This window comes from Odocoileus virginianus, chromosome 15 (assembly GCF_023699985.2).
Source record: "Odocoileus virginianus isolate 20LAN1187 ecotype Illinois chromosome 15, Ovbor_1.2, whole genome shotgun sequence".
Lineage (NCBI taxonomy): Eukaryota > Metazoa > Chordata > Mammalia > Artiodactyla > Cervidae > Odocoileus > Odocoileus virginianus.
Genome location: NC_069688.1, coordinates 55,341,065 through 55,347,717, shown reverse-complemented (window position 1 = coordinate 55,347,717; position 6,653 = coordinate 55,341,065). Strand labels below are relative to the sequence as shown.

Here is a 6,653-nt window from a genome sequence, read left to right as displayed (position 1 = left end):
TGATAACAATACTACTAGTATAATATAGGATTATATTATCTTGAATTCTTAACCACTATATTACAGAGTGGTTTATGCTAATATTATATATTTTATTATAGAGGATTAAAATAGTGTATAGTATTATATACTATATTATAGAGTATATTATCTTATATTCTTAACCATTACATTATAGTGCATTCCAGAGAGCACTTCATGTAACTGCTATCCATCTACGTTTAAATCTGGAAAACATTTACATAAGTTATATTAGTGGATATTACACATTTTGAGTAAGGTCACATAAGCAAAGAGATATTAGCAAAAATAATATACCCCCAAGTACTTAACAATTTGCAATGGCCATATTGATAATCAGATTATTTGAATATCCCCCCAAATTGTGCCACTAAAATTTTACATTTTAAATATCATTCTATAGTACTCTGAAATTGTCATCTTTACCAAACCCCTAAGTTTCATCTCATCATCAACTACTACCTAGAAATTAAGATCAGAGTGATCCAGGATGAGGGAGGGTCAGGACAGAAAGATCCACTAATTTACTGGGCATATCACTTGGAAATTTTTAAAAATAAACAGCATTTTTCATTTTCATCGGAATACTGGGATCAAAACAGTTACATCAAAACACTTCCTAAATCAAAATAACCACATCCAAATGGCTGTGTTAATCGGTTCTGTTAAACTGTTTTCCTTCAGGTTATCTTTTTTCAAAAGAGAAAGTGACTTAAAAATAAACCTTATTTTAAAAGATCACAGTTTCTGAAATATTTTGTTTTGGCTCTTAGTCATCTATTTTTGTCTATCGAGTCAAAACAGATTGGAATTTTCTAAACAGACCTTGAAATGGTAAGTGAAACCATGAATTAGGAGACTAAAGAGTAAATTGAATGTGAAAGGACATCTATCTTCTTTGCTCGGTCATTGAGAAAGGCTATCTTGCACGTTTATCCTTAAGCCCATAGGGCCATCACTCTTTGCTGTTAGGTCGGGGAATGGCTGCAATGTGATTTTCAGTAATATTAATAGCACAGTAGTACTTCTTGAGATAAATGAAAGCAATCCATGTCTATTAATACATATTCCTAACACAGTAAATGACTATAGGAATGTGCTTGGATGCCCATGGCTGCTGGCAGGCCTCGGGTTCACCCTGGCTATCACCCAGAAACAGGAGGGTTTTTGTCACATGACTGTCTCCTTAGGACAGCTCCAGGGTGGCAGCCGGCTTCCACAGAGCAAGCAAATCAGAGAGTGAGAATGAGAGGGCAGCCCAAGAGAGAAACCACAGTCTTTCTCTTACCTAATATCAGAAGTGACACCCGTCACTTCTTCCAGACTCTATTCACTAGTATTCCGTCACTAAACCCCACCCACACTCTTGTTAAGGGGATGATACCAGGGAATGCATAGGGAGTTGGAGGCAACATCTACTTAATTTATCTTGCATGCAAATTGAAACTATCATCTTCCAGATCACCAGGTTGTTATTAAATTTGCTTGACACTGATCAGTCCAAGGCATCTCACTACAGTTGAGCTTGTCAACCACTTACTCCTTTTTATGATTTTCTTCTCTGACTTTTGTCAGCACTTTAGTCTGCAAGATTTTGTCTTATTTTTTGGCCTCTGTTTTTATTCTTTCATAGGGATACTTACTCTGCCAAGAGTTTTCACCTTATTCTCACCACAGATATTATTTATCCGTGTGTTTGTATATCACTGAAATGAACATTACTGAAATCTAGCACGTATTAAGTGTCCTGACATCAACCACTCTAATTGGCAGAACCATTTAAAGATTAAACTCCTTTGAGTCAGTAGCCCAAGCTTATTATTTTTACATATTTGGCTCTGAGGGCAGACGTACTGGAGATGTCTTTGTATTAAATCTGAAATCACCTGCATAAACAGGTGGGAGTAGGAACAGACCACTCTGCTTTATTGTTTTCCATTTTACTTTTGGAACATATGATGTGGTTTAAAAGCCTGGGTTTGTTCTGCATTTGCTCATCTGAAAGTGATTTCAGTTGAGTAATTTAATGATTGGAACATTTCAGAGCTTTTTCCAGGGCACCAAAACTTTTAATATGGTTTATGAATTTCTGCATCACTTTCTAGCTGACTGTTCTCAGCTGCTGGGGAGTCTACCAAGTATCTCCGTAACTCCATAGTTCTGACCTCAATAAAGGGATTTTCATACCTTTTATTTCCTTAAAATGTTTGCCAAATGATCTTAGACTCTGATCGTGGTGAAATACCAGAGATAGGAACAGTCCAAGGTGGGCAAAGATTACTGTAAACATTTACTTAATAACCTTTTGGTGGAACAGTCCTTAAACCTGGAGTCAGGGAACATCCAAAATTCCTTCCAAAGACTTGACAGTAGTGGAGTGAAATGACTGATAGAAGGAAACTTCATGAGCAAAGGCATACGGTTGTCATCACTGCTTCTGCCTACTTCTTAGGAATAAAAAAAAAGTAATAGTCATTTGTGGATTAACTGAATAATGCATGAACCTAAAGAAGATAATCCTTAGCTAAATTCAGAGTGTCCTAATTCAGGGGGCAAATGTCATGTCAATCACTGGGCTGACTCTTTGGATAAGGCTGTCATTGACAGAGCAGTTTTCATCATGCACTCTTGTTGAGGGTTCACTCATCCTCAACAAATGCTTTCCTCCTTACTTTCCTTTCCTTTCCCTTACTCTGAGCATCTTTCCACGCTTCCTTTATATTTTAAACATGATTTTATAAAGAAACTATGAGCATTACTAATGCTAAGCTGTTTTAAAGAGCTGGGCATATGTCAAGAAGAAAACTATTTCGGCACAGTTCCAGAAAACACATGCCCAAATGACTTCATTCCTAGCTCCATTGCATGGTATTGTCCTTGGCAGAAATGTGGCAATTAAATCCCTACAAATTCTGAAATAGCTAGATTCCTGGGTTGAGGTTTGTGGCAAAGAGTTTTGCTTAGAGTTTTAAATTGTTATTTCACTATAGCAGAAAGTTATTTTTAACTTTCAGTTCATTTTTCTGTATTCTTGTTCAATAATGTCTAATCGTGGGTAAGGCGAGGCTTCCCAAATTAAGTCACAGACCAGTTAAAGCTAAAATGAGATCTCTGCCCTTTAACAGTCTTTGACAAGAAGGACACGGATTTTGGATTATACAGTTAAGAGGCAAACAACCTTGGGCTCAGGTGAATTGAGGCAACTTTGCTAAAAAAGGGAACTGAACTTCTGGAAGGTCTTAGAATGCTTCAGTTTAATTCAACACTTACCAAGAAACTGTTTAAGATTCTTTGCTGGCAGCAGAGTTACAATGATAATAAGACCTGGTCTCCTGCCCTCAAGTTGTGCAGAGTGTGTGCTGGATAGGGATGGGGTGAGGGGAAGTGAACACATGAATAAATAATTAAAGTAAGACTTAATGCTTTACAGACATCCTTCTAGACATGTAAGATGAATAAGGCAGAACATGTGTAAAATGGTAACAAGTCTTAACTTTCAAAATGTACAGTGTGGAAATTCATGAAATTCAATGTTGTGCAAGTACAGCTCTTAAGCAAGTGAATCAAATAACATGCTCTATTAGACCTCGATGTGGGGTGGGGGAGAATAGCTGACTGAAGACACTATAATTGATGAATTATATCTGTGTCTACATTCCTTGAAGGGCTTCTAAAATATGACCATCTGAGGTCCTTTCTGGACTTTGTGTGTTAGTCGCTCAGTCGTGTCCAACTCTTGCAATTCCATGGATTGTAGCCCACCAGGCTCCTCTGTCCATGGAATTTTCCAGGCAAGAATACTGGAGTGGGTAGCCATTTCCTTCTCCAAGAGATCTTCCCCACCCAAGGACTGAACCCAGGTCTCCTGCTTTGCAGGCTGATTCTTTACCCTCTGAGCCACGGACTCTGGGGATCACTCTTCATGAGGTGAGGCAGCATCCATGCTGGTTTTCCCCCAAACATCCTCATTCCTGAGCTGAGCCATAGGCGAGTTCAATCTCAGGGTTGTGTTTGGTCCCCCAAGGGAGTCCACCAGAGCACTCTGGGGAAGGAAGTTTGGACAACTGGCCACTGTGGCCTTTGCTCATGTTCCAGTAAGTAGGAGGAGGGCGCACGGGGTAAGTAAAGCTAGACGGATTGCAGGTACTGAAACTGAAGGTGCTTCAAACCTGTAGGGAAGAGAAAACTATTTTTGTGTTCTCCCACAGACTGGATTTTCTCTCCTAGCTGGTTCTTCTCCAGGGTTATCCCTATGTCTTTGGATTCTGCCCACCCTGTTCAATGCTTGTACCTCCTTGACATTTTCTGCCCACATTTTCTCTCCATTCATTGAAAGTTCAGCAGCTAACTCTTCTCTGCCATCGATGTATATCTTGGCTCCATAATTAGATTCTAAGTTAAGCTATTCACTTATTCAAATACAGAGCCTCTCCTACATGCCAGCACCATGCTCAGTGATGGGACACAACAGCGAACAAGGTTTCTGCCCCTAAAGATGCAAACTAATAAAGGATATAATATACACTATGAAAGTGCTAGGAAGAAAATTAACAGGTGTAAAAATAACAGACAGGACAGCTTGGAGGAGACCAACTTAACACTGAGACCTAAAGCAAGAGAAAAGGGCAGACACCAAAAAGGGGGGTTAGAAATAGGAGAATCTTCCAGGCAGAGGCACATGTAAAGGAACAGAAGGGGAAGGAATTTGCCCCCTCAAGGAAGTGCCAGATGGTCGGTGTGACTAACGCATGGTGAGTAAGAGGGAGGAGGCAGGAGATGAGGTCAGAGCGGGTAGGGGTTGGATAAGAGAGGCCTGCAAAGGAATTCAATGTTATATTTCATTCAAGGAACATTTGATGCTCAGTCCACGACTTCATTCAAAAGTCCTCTGGATGCCCAGCACAGATCTTTGCCTGAGATGAGCTTTCAGCAAAGACTTGCTCATTGAAATGACTGAGTGCCCCCAATCTTGCACCAACGCTTGCAGAACCTCCTGCCCATCACTCATCCTCTGCCCAACTTCAGAGTTAGGTCTTTGCTATGCCAAAGGTCTCTCTTCAACCCTTGGGTTGGACAATGCTTAGCCCTCACACGTGCTTTTCCCAGGAAATGGAGAGCTCAGTGGATAAGAGTGATCTTGGTGAGCAGGTCTCATCACCAATCCTCTTCTTTTTTTTTTCCATTTTATTGAGAAATATAGCAATGGACAAATAACAGCAAGAGACTTAAAAGTATACAAAGTGATGAGTTGATATACGTACGTGTTATGAAAGAATTCTTCCCACTGAACTAATTAATCAACACAGCCATCACCTCACATATTTACCTTCTGTGTGTGAGAGAGAACATTGAAATTCTACTCTCTTAGCAAATTTCTGGTGTACAGTACATTGTTCTAAGACTAACCTGCTTCCCAGAGGTGGCTCTGCGGTGTAGTTAAAACCTGAGAGTTGGGAGCTGGGCTGCCAGAGATCCTTATCCTGGTACATTACCTATTAGTTGTGCTGTAGGAGATGAATCTGTTCACCTCCTGAGCCTTGGGATTCTTCCTCGTAAGGGTGCTTTCTCAAAGGGTTTCTGTGAAGATTAAATGGGATTATGCATGGAAAGCCCTAAACATGGTGCCTGACACGTGGTGAAGACTAAACGATTAGCTATTGTTAGCTACTGCTGGTTATTAATAGCATTCTTATTAGCAACCATGGCCCTTAAAACACCCCAGATTTCCCAATTCTATCCTTCCCTTCCCTATTTGGAGAAATCCTAAGGCAAAGCTGGGCACCACTTCTGCGATGGGTTCCCAGACCCTCAGATAGAAGTGAAGACCGCCCCTTTCTGCCACCGAAGCAGTCCGTGTGTGCACCACCTTGGTGTGACTTGATGCTCAGCTCACTGCACGACAATCATTGAAGTTGTCTCCCTTGTGCAACTGTGCCGTAGAACAGAGACAGTGCCTCTTTGTAACAATGATCAATTCAAGACTTGCTTTCTTTTTCACACTTTAACCTCTCTGCAGTTGAGGATGCATCTTACTAATAATGGAATGGCAAAGTTGATCTGCAGAGCTCTTTTCTTTCTTCTCTGGTGGCTCAAATAGTAAAGCGTCTGCCTGCAGTTCAGGAGACCTGGGTTCGATCCTTGGGTTGGGAAGATCCCCTGGAGAAGGAAATGGCTATCCACTTCAGTACTCTTGCCTGAAAAATCCCATGGACAGAGGAGCCTGGTGGGCTACAGTCCATGGGGTCGCAAAGAGTCAAGACACGACTGATCGACTTCACTTTCTTTCTTTCTTAGTGTCACTTGAAATAACAGTGCATCTTATAAGAGCTGGTTCCTTAGATTAGATGAAATATGGTAGTTTGGGACATGGACTTCAGAGTTACGACTTCTAGGGTTGTTTACTTGGTATGAGACCTTGAGCAAGTTACATACTTCACCTTTCTCTATTACAGTTTCTGATCTGTACAATAGACATAATAATTGTACCTCCCTCATACAGTTGTTGTAAGGATCCAATGACAATATTTTGCAAGGCGTTGAGAACAGTACAGGGCACATGATAAATGCTGTAGAATTACTAGCTAATGTGATTTGTGTTCCCAGTGCCTAGTTCAGTATCAGGCCTTGATGTG

General features: G+C 40.6%; 1 long non-coding RNA gene across 3 annotated transcripts; it reads right to left on the bottom strand.

The window, feature by feature from the left end:
- Window positions 1–2,081: 2,081 nt before the first annotated feature.
- LOC110132990 (uncharacterized) lies at window positions 2,082–5,733 on the bottom strand. Of its 3 annotated transcripts, none has more exons than XR_002312624.2 (3): window positions 5,428–5,733; window positions 3,292–3,380; window positions 2,082–2,468 (listed from the first exon to the last, which is right to left on the bottom strand). It is a non-coding gene; the product is annotated as an uncharacterized lncRNA (long non-coding RNA). The 3 variants fall into 3 exon arrangements; XR_002312625.2 differs by having other exon boundaries at window positions 2,082–2,465; XR_002312626.2 differs by having other exon boundaries at window positions 5,514–5,733.
- Window positions 5,734–6,653: the final 920 nt, after the last annotated feature.